This window comes from Lathamus discolor, chromosome 13, assembly GCF_037157495.1.
Source record: "Lathamus discolor isolate bLatDis1 chromosome 13, bLatDis1.hap1, whole genome shotgun sequence".
Classification (NCBI taxonomy): domain Eukaryota; kingdom Metazoa; phylum Chordata; class Aves; order Psittaciformes; family Psittacidae; genus Lathamus; species Lathamus discolor.
In genome coordinates this window covers 3,289,913-3,312,145 of record NC_088896.1, presented here as the reverse complement: position 1 = coordinate 3,312,145, position 22,233 = coordinate 3,289,913, and the positions used below count along the sequence as shown (strand labels likewise).

The following is a 22,233-nucleotide window of genomic DNA, read 5'->3' as shown; positions in this document are numbered from 1 at the left end:
TCTCAAGTCCTGTTCTAGTCAGATCAGTCACTGCCCACAGACAGCACCAGGAAAAGCTCTTGGTGGGGTCTCCTTTGGTTTTCTAGCTTCAGCCAGCTCCTGTGCAGAACCTACACTGAGATAAAAGAGACTGACACAGTGTGAAACCTTCCTCCTCTTCAGCAGATGGTGTTTGTGACAGTGGACTTTGCTTGTGTTGTTGTAACAGAACGGCCTGGTCTAGCCGAGAAATGGAAGGAGAAGGCTGCAGTCTAGTCTTGCTGAGACTGGTTTGCTATGTAAACCTGGCCTGAAAGCCTGGGTCATAAATGAACTCCTGCTCCTTCAAGGATCAGGCTTTTCTGCCATCTTGGAAGCAGAAGTGCTGTCATGACTTGCCTGCAGTCAATGATGTGTGTTGCAATGTGAACTTCATGTTACCCTCACAGAAAACCTAAATGCATCTTACCTGGGGTTAACCTTGTGTCACTGCCTTGGGCTTTAGCAGATCTATGCTACATCTGTCCTAGCTGTGAACTCTACGTGCTTCATGCCTAAAAATCCTTGTGGTTGGAAGAACAGTGCCCCTCCTTGAGTGAGCCATGGAGATGGTTTGAGTTATTGACTGCTACTGCTGCTGAGTGAGCCTGTTCCAACATGTCCTGCTAAAATGATGCACTGAGAAGGTGAAGCTGAACCTCCATCAGGCCCACTGCTGTCAGCCTGAGACTGCTGAGCACAAGCTGCAGTAGGTACTTTCAAGATAAACCGCAGAGTGGAGAATAAAAAGTGTATTGCCTTGATATTGCCTGAAGATTGCCTCCTGCATCGTGACTGAGGGGGAACCTTGTTACCAGCAAAACCCAGGTCTCAGCTGGTATAAACCCTCCAAGAAACTGCGTTACCAGTATTTCTGACCTGGGTCTATCTATCGCATGCAAAATGTGAGCAAACAAAGTGTTGTTCCCTCAGCTGGAAGGGCCAAGGAACCAGGAGCTCTGAGGCTGCTTGTGTGTCTCAGCTGATCCCAGGCCTCTCCAGAAAGTCTTTCCTCAATTCCCTTCTGTCTCTGACCACATCACTCTTCCCAAGTAATGCTGCTGCTCCCAAATCACTGCTGGAGCTCTGCAGACTGCATCAGCTACCTGAGCTGCTCTGCTCCTTACTCCTCCTGATAAGCAAAGACCCTGTACATCAGTCTTTAGCCTCCGCTGAAAGCTGTTCTGAGCCCAGCAACCTGAGAAGAAACTGAAGAGTGTGCAGGGAGACTATTGAAGGCTTTGCCCCACATCTCCTTGATACCTGGGGGAGAAATTAACCCTCCTGGGAAAGGGGTGATGCACATCTACCTGCTCTGCTATTCAAGTACACAGCAATCCCATGGACACCACCTCCTCAAACCTGAGAGCCAGCTCAGGCCATGCAACCCCTGTGGGCATCCCTCCTCCCCCTGGCTCTGACAGCACCAGGCTTTCTCACAGCTCTGGGGGACAAACCCCACTTAGCCCTGACAAGCCTCAGAAGCTCATTCACAGCAAATCATGTGTGAACTTGGCGTGTCCCATGCCAGCACCATCCACCTGCCCCTATCCTGCCTGCTTACAATAGGCACAACAGGCCTGGGCAGGTAGGACACTGGGCATGGTTGGACTTGGATGCTGGAGCTGGTTCAGCCAGAGTGCACTCCTTCCCACAGCACTGCCTTCAGCTGAAGGAGAGAGCTCTGTTTCACTCCTAGCTTTCGAAGAGGTACCGTATGGACACTGTCATGATGTTCATCAGTCTCTGTCTGAGCCCTCTCGTGCTGCAGGAATCCCTGGAGGGGTTGGGGTGGGATGGGTTCTGCTGCAGCTGAGCTCTGGTAGTTTTCCCCCTGGGGTTTCAAGCAGTTTCGTTCCACCCAGGAGAAGTGCCAGGATTTGTTTCTTGGCAGCTGGTTCCGTTTTGCTCTAGAAAACCAATGCTGCGCTCGGAATGCACCGTGACTCAAATTCCTCTGGGCTGCTCAGGTCAAATAGCAAAGAGCAGCAATAGGGAAAGCAGGGGAGCAGTTTTGCTCAGCAGAGAGCAAACAGAAGGGCAGAGCCCTTTCTTTTTCCTGTCATCCTTCCTGGAGTGAAGAAGCAGGAGCTGAGTGGTTGGAGGGAGGGGGGAAGCTGGGGGTCTGCAGGCTGCCTGCCTCCCACCTTTGGCAGCCACACAGTGCTTGGCTCTGCCTGGACCTGCTCTGGGGAGCACTGGCCTTGTCAGCCTCATTGCTTTTGAGGTGGTGTCTGATCCCCTTGGAGAACAGAGCACGCTCTCTCCATTTGTTTTGGAGAGACCTCAGGGAAGCTTTCGGGATCAGAGGTTTAAGCAAAGGGTGTGATGAGCAGTGACAGTTTGGGAAAAACACAAGCAGCAAAAGGTTTTGATACTGTCAGGAACGTGACAGGCAAGTTCACAGCCCCTGCAGGCCTTTGGCTTCTTGTTTTCTTTAGCCAAATGGGGAAAGCAATCCTGTGCGGTGACAGAGTGACCCTGTGACAGGCAGGGCAGAGCTAGAGATGCTGAGAGCAAAGCAGGGAGCCCAGGCTGGGGCTGGGAGGCGGGGAGATGGCCTGCTGGGGCTAGGGAAGCTGGGCACCTCTTTTTCAGGGAGGATGCTGTGAGGCATCGGGCACCTTGGCTCCTCTGACATGCTCAGCTCGTTCCACTGCACCCTGGATGCTAAAGTTGCTCTCAAGGCACCTCTTCCTGCTGCTCAGGGGCTTCCAGGGCTCACAGGACCTCTGGGGCTGGAGAGGGCGAGGTAGAACCTGCCTCCTTCACCAGCTGATGGTGCTGGGACTGAGGATGGGGCTGTGCCTGCCCAGCCTGGGTGGGTGGTGAGGGCAGTGTGGACACGGCCCCTTGACGCCACTGCGGAATGGGTGTCCCCATCAAAACAGAGCTTGCCTTGTTCCCAGGCTAAAAGAAGGGGTTGTGTGGTAAGGAACTGCAGCTGGGCTCTCTGATCTCCCACCAGTGTGTGTGTGAGCTGTCAGGACAGTGACTTCCTTGATGCTGGGCAGTTTTTTCCTGTGCACGCATCCCGTTAATCAATTAAGTTTCTCAGCAGCTTCCTCCAGCATTCAGGCTCGGAGGGTGAAGGGGATTTGTTATTCTGGGCACTGCTGGAGAGGCATGAACTGTACTGAAAGCAAATTGGTTGCGCTTTCCAAGCACTGACACTCTTCATTCACAGCTTGGCTTTGTGGGCCTCCTCCCTCAACCTCCTCCCTGCTCCCCCGAGCACCTGTGGGTGCAGCTCTGGTCCGACCAGCTCACGCAGCGCTGGCCTGAGGCACATCTGGCTGCAGCCTGCTATGGTGGGGCTGGGTGCGGGGGATGTTCTGTGTCCAGGGCAGAGGCATTGACGTTGTCCTTGGGGTAGGGTCTTACTGGAGGGTCAGTTTGGGTTTAGTGCTGCCTGATAAGGGCGCTGGAGCATCTCCTGTATGGAGACAGGGTGAGAACATTGGGGCTGTTCAGCCTGGAGAAGAGAAGCTGCATGGAAACCTCAGAGCAGCTTCCAGTGTCTGAAGGGGGCTACAAGGATGCTGGAAAGGGACTCTTCATCAGGGACTGGAGCAATAGGACAAGGGGTGATGGGCTCAAACTGAAGCAGAGGAAGTTCAGGTTAGATATAAGGAAGAAGCTCTTCCCTGTGAGGGTGCTGAGGCGCTGGCACAGAGTGCCCAGAGAAGCTGTGGCTGCCCCATCCCTGGCAGTGCTCAAGGCCAGGTTGGACACAAGGGCTTGGAGCAAGCTGCTCCAGTGGAAGGGGTCCCTGCCCGTGGCAGGGGGTTGGAACTTCCAACCCAAACCATTCTATGATTGCCTCTCGTCTGCTTCCCCAGCTGTAGCTGTACAAGCTGGCAAGGCTGGGTACCACAGTGCAGTCATGGGGACATGCCGTGGCAGGTTGCCTTGTCCCTTAGCTTACCCCTCTGCGAAAATATATTATCTTTTGATGCCTTTTTTCCCCTTTTTCCTGTCTTGTTTTCCTCCTTCTTCATTGTTGTTCCTTGTGCTGCCCAGGCGTGGTCGTCCTCGTATGGGAGGAAGATGCTATGTGATGTGTTCACATCCCTGCCAGTAACCTCGGGCTTTGTGGAGCTGAGCACTGGGCTGAGGAACACAAGTGGAAGGGTCCAGCAGGGTGGGTGGAGACACCAAGAAACTTGGGGTGATCTTGGGAACATTTATGGATGATTGAGAGGAATTGCATCTCCTGCCAGCTGGGCTACACCCTGGCTCTCTGCTAGTGGGAATGGGGATATGTTTTATGTGTGTTTAGCAATGCAATGGCTTAAGCATGAGAGCAGCAGGATTCCCGGAGTCAGGAGGACCGCAGAGGTTTGTTAGGAGCTCAGCCAGTTGTGTACAGCTCCTTACTCCCCACACTTTGGCCTTTCAGGATATACACACACATCCTCCTAGGCCAAGGAAAACATGGCTTGAGCAGAGCTGTTGGCTGGGTAGGGATGGCCACAGCTTGAATCTAGCCTGGCCTGGAACTGAACAAGGTCTTTTGCATTAGATGCTGCCTGGCAGCCTCGGTCATACCTGCTGAAAGGCTTCTCTGCAGCCTTGGGAATGTGTCATCCTGCTTGGAGATCTCAGCAGAGGATAAGGAGGAGCTGGGTGGAGAAAACGACCAATGCTTTCAGCGGGTTATCTTTATCAGCACGAGGATTTCAGCCATAGCAAGATAACCTGGTGCTAATGGCATTGCCTTTGTAGGATAAATCCCGTACATGTTCTGCTCAGGAAGGTATTTGGTGAACAAGAGAACCCAGGATGCCTGCTACCAGTCTTCTTTCCAAGCTGTTAGTACTAGTGTGGGGTTAAAAACGTAACAACATCTGGGAATAATCAAAGCAGCTCAGGCTCTGGGAAAGCATGGCTGGAGAAAGTTGGAAGGAAGCAACTTGAAAGCTCAGCATTGTTAAAAACAGTCTGGAAGCCCTGGAAATGAAAACTAGGGTAACATCTACAAAGAGCGAGGAAATATCAAGAGAAGGATCTAATATCCTCTGAGGAACAGAGAGGAGCCAGAATGAATTGTAATGCTTGAGCCTCTACTAAGCTACAGGGCATTTCAAATTGCTTTGGAACAAACAGATCTGCCTTTCCTGCGGTTTCCACTGGCAAGAGAGCAGAGGGAAAGACCAGGGCTCGATCTTAAAAACAGCCTAGGGAGTGGAAGTGTGATTTAATGGCAGATCATCACAAGCCTCCAAAAGCTGGGTAATGCCTCTGCAGAGCCTGCGGTGAGCGGTACCTGCCAGGGCTGGCTGGGGGCATGCAGGGCACGCAGCAGAGCTTCAGGGCCACACTGCATCCCTGGCAGCTCCACCAGCCGGAGGGCAGCTGTGGCAGGAGGAATCTAACCCACAGGCTGTGCTTTTCCAGGCAGCAGGATGCGTGCTTGATGGCATCGCTGCGGGAAGGGGAGCGGATGGATCGTGGCTCCTGAGACACATTCCCAATGGAGGGTTACAGTGTCCTGCTGCTTCCTGCTGTGGAGAATGGAGACAAGCTCACTATGAGGCTGCAGCTCAAAGGACAGTGCGGTTGGGATCATCCTCTGAGCGGGGTGGGTAACCCAGGGCTGGCAGCCGGAAACACTGCCCATGGTGGGGTGTCTGCCTGGCAGCAGGGATGTGGTGCTCTGTGAGCTTCCTGAGCTACCTGCAGCACTGGCCCTGCTCCGTGTGCAGGAGCTTCCCTGGGGTGACTTGGGGAAAGGCCACGGAGCCAGCTCTCATCAATGGAAATCCCCTTTCAGCATCACTGGGGAGGCAAGTCTATTGTTGGGAAATAGCCCTGATTTATAGGGGCTTTAATCTAGAAAAGCCTCTCTCAGTGCCTTCCATTCCTTCTTCACCTGCTCTAGTGGAAGGTGTCCCTGCCCGTGGCAGGGGATTGGGAGTGCATGAGCTTTAAGGTCCCTTCCAACCCAAACCACTCTGTGATCACTTTACACCTCCCCCTGCTTCTACCCCTGGCTGGGTCTGGGCTAGAAGCCCTCACCATCTCCAGGAGATGGAAAAGCAGCCTGGGCACGGGGAGGGTGGAAGGACAACAGGGCCATGGAAATGGTTAAAGATCTGGGGAGTCTCTCCTGCATCTTTCATGACAATCTGGCCTCCCCAGCATCCTTGTAAATGAGAAACCGCATAAGCCTCACACTCTATTATTGCTACAGAGCATTAAAGTCTCTCATTTAGGATAAACATTCTCATCTCCAGCAGAGCATGAATAACATTAAATGAGATAGTTAAAATGTTTCAGGCCAATTATAGCCCTGGTGTAACTTCAGCAGAGTTACACCAGGGATTAATTTGATCCGGAGAGCTCTGCCTCCTGTTCTGAACTGGGATTCCAGTGCGGGTAATTGCATCCTGTCTCTCTGTGCTTCCTCGGGAGTTTTAATTGGGTTGAATGGGCTCAACTTCTGCTCTTTTCTTCTGAAAGCCACCAAGTTTCCAAACTGCTGCTCCAAGCTGAGAGCTCTGCTGTGTTAGTGCAGGTCTGTCTGCTCTGCCTCGGGGTGCGGCTTGCACCCCACTGTACCTGCTTGCTGGTGAAGCCATAGTAAAGCTGCCACCCCATCTCATGCTGGGGGGATCAGCCCTCACCTCCCAGCCTGGATCCCAAACCAGGCTCCTTGTGCACTGGGACAGGCAGCTGGACTCTCTCCCTCTTCCACTTCCCAGCCCTCTCAGTAAATCAGTGTTAATGAGGGACATTTGACCCCCTCTTTCCCTCAGCAGCCTTAAGAAGCATTTTTGTTCCATGAGATAGTTAAGAAACTTGAAGCAATTTCCTCCCCCTGCTTCTACTGGAGCTTTAGGTTGATTTTTCTTCCTTTTGGAAAAGTTCTAGGGCACAAGCAGCCTTTAGGAAGTCTCTGGAGCACGAGCAGAGGAGTGACAGTGGTATCTGATATGGAGCGATGGAACAGACAGGCTGGTCAAGATGGGGTTATCCAAGTCCTGGTCCACTTAGTCCTTCAAAGCGATCACGTGTGCAACGGAGGCAGGAGGATCAGAGCTGGGAAAGTGTGTTTGCTGGCTGTAAACAGGAATTTAATCACCAAGTTGGAGCCTATACTGAGCTATATGTCCTCCATAGCCAACTGCATACAGGGGCGATGATGCAGGGAGGGGTGCTGGGAACGTTCTCCTTCACAGATTTCCAGGACTTTCTGCTCCTGTGTGGTCCCTTTCCCTTCTCACAGAGAAATGATGAAAACAGACAGTGAGATAAACCCCAGGGAGCTGAGCCCAGCAAGGCCCCAGCTTCACCCCCTCCTCCAGGCTGCATGGGGCTGCTGGTCCCACACCACCTCCACCACCCTTTAAGCGTAGCCCACTCGCCTTTCATTTCCCTTTTGGTTTATCCCAAAGTGTATTTTAGTGGGGACAGAGATAAAAAAGAAAGCAGAGATGTCACAATCCTTCCTTCCTCCTCAAACAGCATCTCCTCAGCAGGACCACGACAGGACCATGATGGTAGGACCATGTCCTTCAGCCTCCTGGCCCTGAGAAGACCATCAGCATCCATCCCATCCCCTGGACAACCCCCGGTGACACCATGGGAGCTGTCCCCATCAATTCTGTGTTTCCGGTAAAGCAGAGCGTGGTTTTGGCCAGCAGAGAGGATGCAGTTAATGAGGGTTAAGCGGGTTCCCACTCCCACCCACCAAGAGCCTTCCGGGACCATGGCACATCTCTCTGCACAGACAGCAAACACCTTGCCACAGCCAGCAGCAGCCCTCGTGCAGACGCTTGCTCCAGGCAGCTCGCTGTGAGCTAAGCTGCTGCTCACTGAGTAAATACAGCGCATTTCTCACGAAAGCCAGCCTCCCGAGGTCCCCCGGCGGGGAGCTGGCCTTTCCATGGCTCAGGAAACCTTTATCCCCCAAACCTACCCCGCCTCCGAGCAGTGGATTTAGCAAGCGATGTTTGCACACCCAGGTTTGCCGTGCAGTCACCCTGTTCCCGGCAGCGCCATGACATTTGCAGGCAGCGTTCCCAGCTGGCCCCACTTTGGCCTTTCTGGGGTTTTTCTTTGTGGGTTAGGCCAGATGGAGGGAAAGGTCGGAGTTGGATGATGGTGAGCTCCAGACTCGGCTCTGGATGCTCCCAAAGCCCAGGATGACTGTGCCTGTGCAGATCTGGGCTGCAGTCAGTTACCCTCAGTGGGTTGCACCAGGTTCTCTCCTAGTCTTTGGGGCTAATGTAGCTCCAGCATATATGCACCTTTCCTGGGGCTCCTCTCCATCCTTTGCAGATCCTCCTTGTTCCTCATCGCTGCCCACCCAGAGCTGAGCAGCCTCTCTGCAGCTAAGCCCCTGACCTTTATTTTTCCCTTAAATCAATACATAAAAGCTGTGCTACAGCAATCCCGGCATGTCAGGGGAGCTCAGGTGATTTATATCATCTGAGGAGCTGATTCTGCTTTTGAGGCTTCAATCCTGAGAAGCTTTTGTCTTTCCAGCCTCCAATCTCTTCTGTGCTGCCTTCAGCATGTACGTTGTGCTCATCCCCTGGCCCCCGCTTCCTGGCATTATTGACTCTCCATCTTGCTTTTAATCTGCTGTAAAATGAAGCAGCTCTGGGTAAACCAGCAGTTTTATTCTTTCTGATCATAATATTTTCTTTACCATGAGCTGAGATCGGAAAGGTTTAATAAAAAAGCTTGGGGAGGGGGGGCTAATCTATTAGGAAAACTCCCCAGGCATTTGCGCAGTTCTCACTGTGGAGAACCGAGCCACACGGAGCTCTTGCCTGGCCTTACCTCGGTGCTGGGGAGGTGACCCTGCAGGATGGGAAGAAGGTGCTGCCATCAGCCAGGAGCATCCCAGGCAGGAGCCACATCCCAGGCTTCTTCCCTATCTACTTCCCCCATTGCTGTGTCCTGCTGGTGGTTGCCAGAAAGGAGCCAACAGCCTGGTTTGGGTGCAAAGGGGGTGTATTTAGCACTGAAACGATGCCAGCCGTGGTGAGGCCGGTGCAACCCTGCCTGCAGGAGGGATCCTGCTGTGTGACTACGTCGCTCACCAAAGACCTGTGTCCTTTTGACTTATATATTGTCACAAGCTTTGGGGACTGCTGTTTTGGTTAGGTTGAAGCTGTTCTTTGCAGTGACCGATTGATACGCGCTCACATCAACTTTCTCCATCAGAACATTTATTCTTCCAACAGGCCATGGAGCTCTCCAACAAATGAAGGCTCGCACAAGAAATCATCTGCCTGGGTTTGGCAGCAAACAGAAAACAGGGATATTTATCTTTATTCTAACCCCAAATTTTTGTGGCTAAATAGAGCCAAAAATACTTCTCCCCCCCCCCCCCCCCAGTCCTCCACTTCCCCCAGACATGAGACATCGCTGAATGTCGAAAGCAACTCTTCCCCACCACAAATGGACCAAATAAACCCAGCACGAGACTGCTGTTTAGGAGAAACAGATGTGTCTCTAATGCTGTCATCTACAGCAAGCTGCGTCTGCAAACTCGTCTTTATGGAGGTATTTATAGAGACGGGGAAGCTGCCGAGGGGGTGCAGAGCCCAGCGCCAGGGGTCACCCCATGCCTGCAGGCTGCTTCACGGCTCTTGGAGGGCATTGCTGTGGGGCTGATGGTTCCCCCCAGGGCTCAGCCTTCAAACCAGGCCGACTCCTCTTCTGCACCAGTGTTTAACCGAGTGCCAGGTCCTCCCTGAGCTGTGGAGGGGAGATGTGGGATGTTGGCATGGGTTGTTTTGCCAGGCGTGTGCCAAGGCTGGGATGTGCTGGGTGCAGGGGAGCTGCAGGGGGAGAAGGAGTCATGGTTAATTCTTTGTGGAAAGGATTCTTCCCTGTGAGGGTGCTGAGGTGCTGGCACAGGGTGCCCAGAGAAGCTGTGGCTGCCCCATCCCTGGCAGTGCTCAAGGCCAGGTTGGACACAGGGGCTTGGAGCAAGCTGCTCCAGTGGAAGGGGTCCCTGCCCGTGGCAGGGGTTGGAGCTGGAGGAGCTTTAAGGTCCCTTCAACCCAAACCACTCTGGCATTGTATGAGGATTCTATGATTAATTGTTTGCAGAGAGCAGGGACAATAAGATGATCCTTGGAGGATCTTCAGAAGGGACGGAAGAGCAAGGTGAGTCCCTGAGGTGCCCGTAGGCATTCAGCAGTTCCTTGTAGGCTGGAGGGGATGAAGAAAGAGAGCCTCAGTTCCCCCCTGAACCCCACACACATGTCCCAGCCCAGGCCAGTGTCCCCTCGACTCCAAAGGTGTGTGTTGCCTTCCCCGTGCTGGGAGCCACAGATGGACAGGCAGGAGCTGGCCCTCCCTCCCTGGAGTCACTGTGCAGGACACAAAGCCACATCAGTGCCAAATCCCCATGTAACTCACACCCCATCCCCACCCTGGCTGGACCACCACCGGCTCTGCTGCCTTTTCTGTCCCTACGAGATGCTCCTGGCATCCAGGCAGCCACAGAGGAAGGGCTGGACGTACCCTCACGTGGTACCTGAGCTGCTACTGAAAGTGATGGAAAAATGGGCTTTTCCCTTCCAATCTGAGTTGCAGGCTCTCATTCCTTCTCTCAGAGTGAGCCAGTTTTCTAGAGCCTTCGCAGCCTCACTGGTAGGCAGAGACCTATAAATCCTGGATGAAACAGGAAGAAACCATCATTAAAATGCTTGAGGCATCTGTGAGCAGGGCAGAAAGGCAAAGACCAGGCTTTGTGCCCCAAGCCAGCACAGTTCCCCCTGAGCTGCCTCTATCCCAGGTAACTGCTACATCCCACCTGGCTTTGACTCCGGAGCAGTGTTACGTGGCGCGAGGGTCGGAGCCAGCGTCTCTCCTGGTCTCTTCTTCTCCCTCGGGATACCTGGGGACAGAGGAGATGGGTGAGCTGTGGGCAGCAGTGCCAACTGCAGCTCTTTCTCAATGAAAGTGGTGACTTGCTGCAAGAAAAGGCAGCTTTGAATCAAAGTAATGACAAAAACCTCCTTTTCCCCATGTACCCCTGGCTCTGCAAAGCAGCCTGGAGCTGCAGGGAGACCAGGCACCTCAGCTCTAATCCCACAAGGAATTGCTGCAGCACATTTTAGCCTGGAATATGCTGATTTTATCCAACAATTCCTCTTTTTTTTGGTTGTTTTTTGCCAGGAAATAAATCATGCAAGTCCTCCATCACCCTCTTTCCAACCAGCTGTCCCTTTATCACAGCCCAGCCTTCCCCTGGGCTTTGGAACTGGGTCAGTGAGCGACATCCAGCCGCAGTTGCTCCCCACTGAAATTCATAGAAAGCAGAGATGGCCCCTGGGTGCTTTGAAGTGGCCCAGCTTTGCCTTTGCAGCACCAATCTCAGCCAGGCCGAGTGGGGTGGCTGGAGAAGAGGGCGATGCATCGCTTCCCTGCATCCCTCTGCCACATCAGCGCTCATGGCTTTGCGTCTTTGCTACCAGGTAGGGACTGGATGTCTTTGAACCTCTATCCCCAGGGAAAATTGGCTGAAATGAGCCATCAGGCTCAAAAGCCACCTTTGGGGAGCAGCCACATGTATGTGTGTGCATGGACACACATGCGGAGCGTAATTACCCAGCACTTGCTACCCATGGAAACCAGGTGAAAGAGGGAGCAGCTTCACCCTGCGGTTCTTGCCCTTGCTCTGTTTTCAGTGTTGTTCTCTGCCTGGTTACACCTGATGGTAAAAGGGAATTGTGCTGCCCTGGCTGGGGACCAGGTCCTGGGACAGAACTTGTCTCATCCAAAGGAATGTAGCTGAAACAAGCCCAGGAACCTCCTTCAGCTGCAGAAGGAGCCCTGCAGGGAGCAGAGAGGTGGTAAAACCCATCCCCACCTCCAGATACCCAGCTGGCTTTCCCCCTGCTGAAGCACAGCTCCTCTTCAGTGCTTGAATTTGGGGTCACTGTCAATAACTTGCTCAGAAATCAGAAGAAGAAGCCAGAGACGCTCTGAGTCACTGGCATGTTGTTACCAAGGACACTAAGGTTCCTGATTTTGAAGAAGAGATTAATTACATTCTACAAATAGACATTTTCTCTGCATTGAAGAGCAGCAAGAGCTGGTTCTTTTCGCGTAGCTCATTATGTATCAGCAGGTAGTATTGTGACAGATGTAGGAATCCAGTCGTATTGTCACTTGGGTTTAATCATCAGAAAGCTTTCTTCCCCGGGTCAGCTCCTAGTGAGGATTTGTAATATTTACATAGCACTTGGGGCTGGTTTCTTTATTGCTGGAGTCTGGATTCACTCGTCAGTCTCTCATTATGCATGTGCCAGTATTAATTGCATTTAGAAATGAGATTCCAAAGGCAAAGTGAGAGCTATTTAGACCTCCATTCAGCTTGAAAGACAGCAGCCTTCTGTGTGACAGCTCTCGAGATGTTCTTGTGCTCGGCTTTCTCTCCAGCTGAAAAGCAGGTGTTGGAGCGGGTTGGTGCCGGAGCCACTGTATCAGCACTGCCTTTTGTGCATGCCCAGACATTTATATAACCGACAGGATAATGACTCCGCAGAAGTGGCATAGAATTGACCCTTTTGGTACTGGATTCAAGCACGGCAAGGTAAAGAGTGGGTCTGCTCAGCTGCCGTAAGGATAGAAGGGGGAAAGTGATGCTAAGCCTGGAAAGAGGGGTGTATTTCGCTTGCCAGTGGCTTTGGGGGTTATTTATCAGCTCAGCTGTGCCTGCAGCACTTTGGAGCTGTGTTTGTGGCCTTGCTGATGTATTTAAGCTGTACAGGAATTCAGCTGACACTTGTCTGTGCATGCCTGCTGCGCACTGATTGCTCCAGCAGCACCGGAGATGCAGAGCCCTGCCTGGGCAGTGGAAAGGAGGAGGCCACGTCCTGTGTCCCAAAGGGAATGAAGCTGGAAGGTTAAACCCCGAGGATGCCAAGCTACTGGCTCTGTTTAGCCTGAGGTGCAGAGGGTCTGTAGAGAGTCTGTTCTTGCCTTGCAGCACAGTGTGTGGGGTGCAATGAGGGTGTCCTCATGGGGGGATTGATCAGCACAGGCACCACGCTCTCCCTCTCTTCATGGCCCTGGCTCCCAGTCCTAGGAAAATAACCCATCTGAGGCCCAGGGATTCGTGCCCAGCCTGTTTGTGAGGGGGCTGAGAAAGCAGCAGTAGAGGCAAATCCATGTTTCACTTCCCCAAAGCACTTCCTTTGGTTTGCCATAGTTCAGCCCTGCCTTAGCAAGTCCCTGACCCGATCCCTCTCCAAGCGCACTCCATGGAGAACACGTTCCCTCGCAGACCTGGCTCTTCCAGCAGTCTCCTTTGGGTGCTCAATGGCCCTGCATCCCCTGTGCTGGCCCAGCACCAAGACCAAACCCTGGGCTCTGGGTCAGCAGCATCTCTGCCTCCCAAACCCACACACGCATCCGGAGCAGGCAGTGAGCTGCTCCTGCCGGGAAGGGCCCGGAGGGGAAGAACATGAGAAAGGCAAACAGAGCAGACACCCGTGACCAGCCCTGGCCCCTGGCCCGCACCTTGTCGTTAAATAACACAGAAACCAAAGGATAAACCACTGCTTGCCGAGGAAACCCAAGCACCAAAGCCCAAGGAGTCCCCCTTGACCTCGCTGTCCCTTCATGGGAGGTTAGCCCAGGGCTGTGTTTCAGTTTGCTTTCCAGCTCTAGTGAGAGGGGGATAGCAGACCCCATGGTCAGGTTAGGAGGAAACCTTCAAACCTCCCTTTCTGAAGGGTGTCAGCCAGCTCCAGGGGCCAACCCTGACCCCCCAGACCCACGGCTGAGCCCTCCAGCCCTGTGAGTGGGGGCCAAGGACAACCCTCACTGTCCCTGCCAGCCTCAAGGCATATAAATAGAAGATGAGACGTGAAGGAGGTCAAATGGGCAGAGGATTTCACATAATCTGATCTTGCCTGGGCTGTTCATTTGTGTCCTTTGCCCAGGACACACGCTCTGCTTCGCACACGGGGACGTCAGTGCCAGAAGGATGTTCCTGCACCAAGGCAGCTTTATCCCATGGAACATGTGGGCTCCTCCTGTCTTTTTCTTCACTGTGTGCTGCTTTCCAGGGATGTCTTTAACCCAGGGGTCATCCAGACCAGTGCACATGGGGAAAATCCTGGTCTTTCTTGCCATATGGGGTCCTGCTGCCAGCCCAGCTTGAGCCTGGGCCTCACCAGACTCCAGTTGGATCAAAACCGGGTTGGGGCTCTGGTGCTGTTGGTGGTGTGGAGGATGCTTCCTGCCCTCCACCATGCCCATCTGAAGCCTTGGTCTGTTCTGCCTTGGTCCCCTCTACCACTTCCCCCCGACCCTGGCCAGCAGCAATGGCTTTTCTGGCTTCTGCTACTTCTCTTTTCTGAAATATGAAAGGCTGGGGACAAATTCTCTCCTGTTATAAAGCTGTCAGTGGAACTGCTCTGATTTATGCCAGTGCGGAGCACGGTGAAGAGATGAACATCTCAAATAGAGCAAGTAGAAAACCTCTTCATGGCCACCGGTGTTTAATGGTGAGGGCAATTAATCACCTAAAGAACCAATCTAGCGGTGTACGGCTTCTCTGTGGGCTGGTGCCTTTGCACCGGTGCCTGTCTGAGAGCTGCAGTGGGGCTTGGGGGGAGCCTCTCCAGCCCATCCAGCTGTGATTGTCCTCGTGCTCCCCAGGTCCATGCCAGTCTTGCCAAGGCCTGAGCTGCTGGTTCAGGTGCCGGCCCACTCCATCTCTGCACTGCTGTCTCACCAGCCACACATTGATGACGATGGTGATGGTGAAGGCAGTCGGGTGCAGGGTCTGACCTGGCTGTGGGACATTGGTTTAGATGTGGTGAAGTTGTGCTTCTGCAGGAGCGGAGGTGGCCCAGGCAGCCCCAGCGTCCCTCTCACCCCCAGCTCTTTCGGCTCCGAGGTTTTGTGCTTTCCCAATGCTTGCTCCTAGCAGCAAGGACAATGGTGGCCGAGCCATAAACCAGCAGCCCTGACTCCATCCCCCACACCCGCACACTTGGCTTGCAGTGACAGGGTGCCGAGCCAGCCACAAAGATGTCCCTGCACCCCGTCCCTACCGCCCTGAAGGCAGCTCATGCCTGCTCCTATGGCTGGATCTGCCACCACAGGGCTGCCAGCACCAGTGGCATCACTGCTGTTCCCCAGCCTGTGTGCAAGCCCTGCAGCTTCCCTTGGAATGGACCTGCAGGAAGCCAGCTCTGCCAACCTCCCCATGCATCTCTGCTCGGAGGGAGCCTCAGCTCACGTTTGCTCGGGCTCTTGAGTCTTTCGTTCAGGCAGTGCTGCAGGTAGCACAGGGAGAGCCAGGGACACACAGGCCCTGAGATGCTTTCCCTGCTTCCAGTCTTGTTCCTCCCTCCCTGGCTCATTGTCTCAATAGGTGCCAGTTCGACCTCCCCACGCTCGCGGCTCCAGTCTCTGGTAAATGCATTTGCACGGCCCCAGAAGAAACCTGGCTCCGAGGCTGGCGCTGGAGCAGGCAGCCCCATGGCAAGCGTGGAGCCATGCGGGTGCTGAACGGGAGCAAAACCCCCTCCCGAAAGGCACCGGGAGCTGCAGGCAGCGGAAGGCGCAGCCGCCGGCAGCGTGCCCGTGGCACAGCGGGGATGCTCGGAGCAGGAGGTGACCCTGCGCGCCCGTGGTGGCTTTGTCACTGCCGCGACGCGGGACTGCAGCAAGTCCCTTCCCATCTGCTGCCTGCCACCGCCTCGGAGCCAGGACGTGTGTGTGGGCACAGAGCGCAGCGCAACAGGGCCACGGCTGCGGCGGGGTGGCTGCTGGCTCTTCTGAGAGCCAACGTGTCGCTGATGCTCTCAAGCATCCTCTGCACCCAGATGCCCATCCAACCCCCCTGCATCCCAGGGACCTCCCCGGGGCTGTTTCACACCAGGTGAGGGTTTGGCTGCTGGGTGTCATTGGCAGCCTGGTGATGTCCCCACACTGAGAGCACTGCTCAGTCTCCTTCGCAGCTGAGGCAGGTCACACAGGCAGCCAGGCTGCTTGCCTGGAGGGGCAGCAGGATGCTGGACCACTCCATTTGGGAAACACCTTGATCGGTGTGGGTGAAAGCATCCCAGGAGTTCAACCGTGGCCCTTCACACCAAAGAGACAGGGGAGCAATCCTGCATTTCCTCTTTGCTCTTGCTGGTGCAACAGGGAGGAGATGACTTCTTTGTGCCCAGCACAAGGAATTGGTGAATGCCCCATCCCTGGCATTGTTCAAGGCCAGGGTGGACAGGGCTGCTCTAGTGGAAGGTGTCCCTGCCCGTGGCAGGGGGTTGGAACTGCATGAGCTTTAAAGTCCCTTCCAACCCAAACCATTCTATGCTTCTATGATTCTGTGTCTCCTGGTGTCACTCAGAGGACTGAAACTACAAGAAAACTAAATACCTCCAAAGACATCTCTTAGGCTGAGCAACAAGATCCTCCACCCCAGGGCCTCCCGTCACCCACTTATCCCAGCCCCAGGGAGCCAAGGGGACAGGAACGGGATGGGAAAGCGATGGGAAGAGGATGGGAAGGAGATGGGAAGGGGCTGACAGAGCACGTACGGTTCGACTCTGTTGGAGAAGCGGCGCCGCAGGATCATGACCAGCGTGCCGAGGAGCAGGGCTGTGGTGCACATGGCGCTGCCTCCATCCCCACGCTCCCGCAGGCTGTCGCCGTGCCCCCTGGCCCCTCACGCCGGCGGCTCTCCCCGGCACCCGGCTGCAGGCTCCCGGGGCTGGTTTTAAGAGGGATTAGGGCAGGATCGGATGGAATTAGGAGGTGACACACAAGGACGCTCTCCTGTGACCTGTGGGCAGGACGGAGCCAAGTGGCTGCTCTGTCACCCCTTGAGCGCTTAATAGGTTTTGGCACGTGGTGCTCCTGCCCCAGCTGGTCCCCAGGTGATTTGTGATGAACCAAGCCCATTCCCAGCCCGACCACCCCGCTCCTGCCCCAGGGCTGGGCGCTCCCCTCTGCTCCCCCCTTTCCCTTGTGCCTCCCTTTCCCCTCTTTCACCACATTCCTCCTTCTCCCCTTCCCTCCAGCTCCTGTGCTCCTCCTCCTGCCAGACCTGCCTCAACCGGCTCCCTGGCTCCGCTGATCTGGCAGGCTCCGACCTGCCTGCAATTCCCCATGGACACCTCTCAGGCAGCTGATCCAAGACCTTGTCTGCATCCTGCCCTCACCAGGCTGGGTTTGCCTCCTCCTCCCCACTCTCCCATCACTCAGCAGCCCCTGTCACACACCTCCCTCCAGGACACTGCTCTGGCCCCACAGTCTCCTGCAGGACCTCTGTGCCTGTTGTCTTCCCAGGGAAGACTTTCCCTTCCCTACAAGCTCCTTAGATGTCCCTGCGCACGGGCAGTGAAGTGTCTTCACGCACCTTGCCCCAGGTCGGTCCTTTGCGATGCAAAATGCATCTGGAATGGAGTGACTTGGTGGGTTTAGATTGAAGAGAACTGGGAAAGCAGCCACTGGAAGAGAGAGGGCGAGGGGAAGATGCATGCCCATGAACACAGAGGGGTTTAACAGCGCATGGAGGTCCTGACTTGGAGAAGAGGCCCGGAGCAGGCAGGACGACCTGGGCAGCGGCTTCCCGGGCAGCCATGGGTCAGCCAGGGGCTGACACGGGACTGACGCTGGCCACAGCAGAAGGAAAAACCCCAAGCTGGGCATTCCCGTAACGCAGCTGGAAAACAGCTTCTTCCTGCAAAAGGATTTTGAAACCAGAACTGAATCCAAGCAACCTACGTCAACCCAGGTTCAGTGACCGGCTGGGTCTGAAAGAGAGAGCAAAGCCGAGCTTCCCAAGAAGCCTGGCTTTCCATCCCCATCCAGCCAGGTTCAGAGATGCCCCCAGATCCAGCTATATGGGCACGTCCTCTCCAAGTGCTCCAAACCCTAAAACCAAGGCACGAGCAGCACTTGAAACCTCAGTAAAGCCAAATCCCTCTAAGCCCGTCCAGTAAACAGTCCCCATCCCTGAACGTGGGGGTCAGCCAGGGGCAGAGGGGATGGATCAGCCTCGCTGCTGGCACCAGTGTGATGAGAAGCCTTGGGGAGAGCGGTGGAAGGAGCAGCCCGAGTGTGTCCCGTGGCCAGCTGGAAGCGGGAGTGAACGATCGCTTCCCGAGTGGAAGTCAGGCCGGAGGGCGCGGAGCTGCCCTGCACAAGGCACCGGGGAGCATGGGGCAGCCGAGCCCTGTGTCCCGGCTGGAGCACGCTGGGCTCCCGGGAGCGCGTTTCAGTGTGCTCTGAGGTCATGGAAGCCCCAGAAACAGCGGCTGCTGCCGAGCTGGAGCCCAGGGGGCTGGAAGGACCTGCTATTGCCTGGCAATAGCACCGCGGCTTTCGCAATCCCTGCGAGGACATCGCTGCTCGCCGAGCCCCAGCCGCGCCGACACCAGCAAGGGCCCCGCTCTTGCTCCTCCGTGGGCTTGTTTATAACCGCATGGTCCTCCATGGCCAAACAGAGGGCCATAACCTGGGCTGCTCCACCATAGGCACAAGCCCTGGGTGCTCCCTGGGTGTGAAAGGGGCCATCAATGCCATTCGGTTGACATTGGGTGACCTCGGCAGCCCAGGCTCGCCCCGCATGGGTGCGTATCGCTTCCAAACACTCTTGATTGATGCCGAGAGCTGCTCGGTTCAAAGGCAAGGTAATGTGAGCAGATTAGTTAATGCTTCTTGCCCTAGCCCTTGAGAGCAGGGCTGGAACGGCGAGGCAGCCTTAATGGGTTTTGAAGGCTTTTCTTTTTAAGATATGAATCAATGAAGCTGTACGGGGAGCATGGATAATGTGATCGGAATAAGAAACAGGGCTTGTCTTTGAACTGGAGCGAGGTCCCTGACGGTGTTTACTTCATGTCCTGGCACCAAATGCAAGATGACATGAATATATTAGCTTCCTGGCTTTCCTGAGCAACCCCTGCCATGCTCACACCAGCTTCAGGAAGGAAAAGAGCAGCAAAGAGAATCTGTTTGGAAGCGCTGACTTGTTTCCCAAGGACCCTGTCATCCTCGCTTATCGCTGACGGGTCCGGCTCTGACAGGGGCCATGCTCCGGGGGGGGGGCTGGTTCCTGCCGTGGGGTGAGCTCAGCAGGGGGGGGACATGGAGGGGGAAGGTGGTGACACCACCAGGGTCCGAGGAAGTGCAGCGGCCGGCTGGGGCCTTGCCCGTGCAGCCCCGGGATGCTGGATCTGGCACCTGCGTCTCTTGGTTCATCCCTTCCGGCTGCATCACGAGGCCTCGGTTTCCTCAAATCCCGGTGTGGGACTGGGGGGGTTTGAGCAGTTCCCAGCCCGGGACCAGGTTGGTCGGGGTGGGAAGCGCTCTCCAGGGCTGCCTTGGCAGCTTCTTACCCTCCCGTGCCCTGCCCGCGAGCGCCGGGCAGCACCCAGGACCCCTCTCTGCTTCCTCCTGCTCGCCGGCATTTCCCGATCCTTGGGATGCTTTGGGCTGTGTGGGCTGGGAGCGCTGTTTCTGGGGAGGGAAGCAGGAAGCTGACACAAGGTCACGGGGAGGCTGCTCTGTCCCGGCTCACCCACCCCTGCCCACTGCTGCCGGGGGTCCTGCCCGTGTGTCCCCATCCTGTGCTCCCTTCCTGGGCATCACCCCTGCGCTGCTGCTGTCCCGGTCCCCAGGGCATCTCCCCCATCCTGTTCCCATATGTGGATGGTGAGGTCGAGGTCAAGGCGGCCCCAGGGCTTGAGGTCCCCTCTGAGAGCTGGACGCTCAGGGCAGGGTCCCACTGTGGGGTTTGCTTTGTGGCACCTCGGTCTCTGCACAAAGCCACATCTGTTGTACTTCAGCTCCAGAGCAGACGAACCCTATTTGCATGCAGGAAGGAGAGGGAAGGCTGGTTTGGTTTAAACACATTCCCCACCAGCTCCAGTCGGCAGCATGGCCTGAGGTCTGGTTTCAATCAGAGGAGGACTGTCTGCTCCAGCTTTGTCCCGTTCTGCTTCCTGGGGCTGCCCATGGCTGGGACAGGACAGCAGCTCCTGCACTGTCACTGCCCTGGCCCTGCTCTTCCCAGAGCGGAGGACACGGATCTGGGGCATCCCAGTCTCTCAGTACTGCTGCTCTCTACAATGAGTGACCGAGCACGCCAGCAACGTGGACAACAGCTGCGTGATTACCCTGGGATGCCGCAGCATCCCGTGTGATGGAGATGCCGGCACTGATGCCATCCCAGCTGGCTCGGGGGGGTCCTGTTGGCTGTACCCCTTTTTACCTCCTGGACATGTCCTCCAGCCCATTCCTGCAGCAATGGCTCAGAGGCCGCAGGCACTGCCAGCACAGAGCTGGAGCATCAGGATTGCGCACGGGTCTCCTGGGATCAGAGAAGCCGGGCAAGGAAACCTGCAATAAGTGCAGAGCATTTATCCAAGCTTTAGGCTAAATCCTTCCCTCCCGGGTAGCAGGCACTGCAAAGCTGTTTCCTAAAGTCTTGTTATTCCTGTTCTGGCCAGGACTTTGCAGTTAGCAGCAGGGATGGATTAGGGGAGGGGAGAAGGGAATCATTGCTGGGGCAATGCTGGGTGAGCTGGGTGGCAACCCAGGGATTCCTTCCATCAGTGGTCAGAGTGACAAGTCCGGCATCTCTGGGTGAGATAATGCAGCAGCTTGGATGGGCTCTGAGAGCAGGTGAAGGAGGAACACCCAAGGACACGCAATATCCCATGGCCGCATCGGTGGGAGCAAAAGTGGCAGATCCCTATCATCATCTTCCACCTCCCTGTCCAGCTCTGACGGCGGAGGAGCAGAGTCAGGGCTGCTCTTCTGGATGCCTTGGCTTCACCACACTGGCGTCTTCAGCCTTATTTCACCCAAAATGCCAGGGCTGCTCCGGACCTGGCCAGGTTGGTGCCTTGAGGGTCTGGAGAAGGGTCCCAGCGTCACACCTGCACCAAGGCCTTGGGGCAGCTCCTGCAGCTCCTTCCCGAAGCACTCCCAGCGGGAGCTCCTGGGGTCTTTTCCAGGACCAGCCCAGCAAACGGTGTTTGTGAGAAGGCCGCAGGGAGCTGACTTGGCAGGGGACACGTGGAGTCCCCACGTACCAGGGAAGGTGGGCTCAGCCCCGAGGGTCTGGATGTGGGGGTTCCGCCATCGCCCCGGAGGCAGTGGAGGAGTCAAGGGGGGGCTCTGCCATCATCCGCATCCCACGCGCCGGGGAGCTGAAGGCTCGGGATTTTTTGCCTTCACCTCCCACTCGAGGATCGGGAGCCAAGTACATTTCTCATTGCACCCAGCGCAAGGGAGGAGGAGAGGCGGTGTGGGAGGGCACGGCGGGAGCCGGAAGAGCCATCGGCAGGCAGGAGCAGATCCCGCAGGAACACGGCACATCCCGGGAGCCCGTCCTCACCCCTGCGGCCATGCGAGAGGAGGACGTCTTGAGTGGGAGCTTCGGCTCTTCCTATCATGCGGGCGCTATGGGAGGAGCAGCTCAGGCTCCACAGTGTCCCCTGTTGTGGGGACAGGTCTGTGGGAAGGAGGTGGAAAGCAGGAGGGATGTGGTGCTCCAGTGAGAGGGGTGAGGGATCAGCCTGTTGAACTGGGATCTGAGAGAGAAGCACTGATTTCTTCCATGCGGGTTACCCAGGCTCAGCCTTCCCACCGGCTGTGGGGACCACGTCCTCTGTCCCCATCCCTCGGCCACCCTCTGGGACAGCAACCAAGGGCAGCTGGGACTGGGCAGGGCGAGCAAATGCCATCCCAGCCGTGAGGGCTGCCACCTCCCTCGGCACAGCACCTTGCACCAAAGGGTCACCAGATTCTCCATAGGGCTGTACAGGGCCTGCCAGTGCAATTCACAGCCAGGATTTCCCAGCTGCATCTTTCTCCTTCTGGAGCAAGTTGCCTCCTCACCCTGAGCCCTGGAGAGCCATAGCCATGGGAAACCATGGAAATGGGTGGCATGGCATGTGCCAGCGAGTGCCTGCGCCCTGGGCCCTGATTTATGTCCCATGTCTGTGGTAAGATGCTGAAGTTCAGGGCTGTTGGGGTTCGTTTGGGATTTTGGGGCAGTGGAGCATCGCTGCCACTTCACTCATCCCCTGTTTGTGGTACATGGGGATGGGGCTGGGCTCCTGCCATCACAGAGCCCGATGTGGAGTCCCCAAAGAGGGGACACCCAAGAGGGAGGCAAAACCTGGAAAAGGCCAGGGGATCTCTCGCTTTTCCAGCATTTTCTGATATTCTCAGATTTGTAAATGGAGACTCTTGGGCCAAGACCCT

The 22,233-nt window shown here is 55.7% G+C and overlaps 1 long non-coding RNA gene across 1 annotated transcript; it reads right to left on the bottom strand.

Moving 5' to 3' along the window:
* Positions 1 to 10,301: 10,301 nt before the first annotated feature.
* Positions 10,302 to 10,862, bottom strand: LOC136021377 (uncharacterized). Its single transcript, XR_010615752.1, has 3 exons — positions 10,802 to 10,862; positions 10,510 to 10,659; positions 10,302 to 10,355 (listed from the first exon to the last, which is right to left on the bottom strand). It is a non-coding gene; the product is annotated as an uncharacterized LOC136021377 (long non-coding RNA).
* Between the last annotated feature and the right edge of the window lie 11,371 nt (positions 10,863 to 22,233).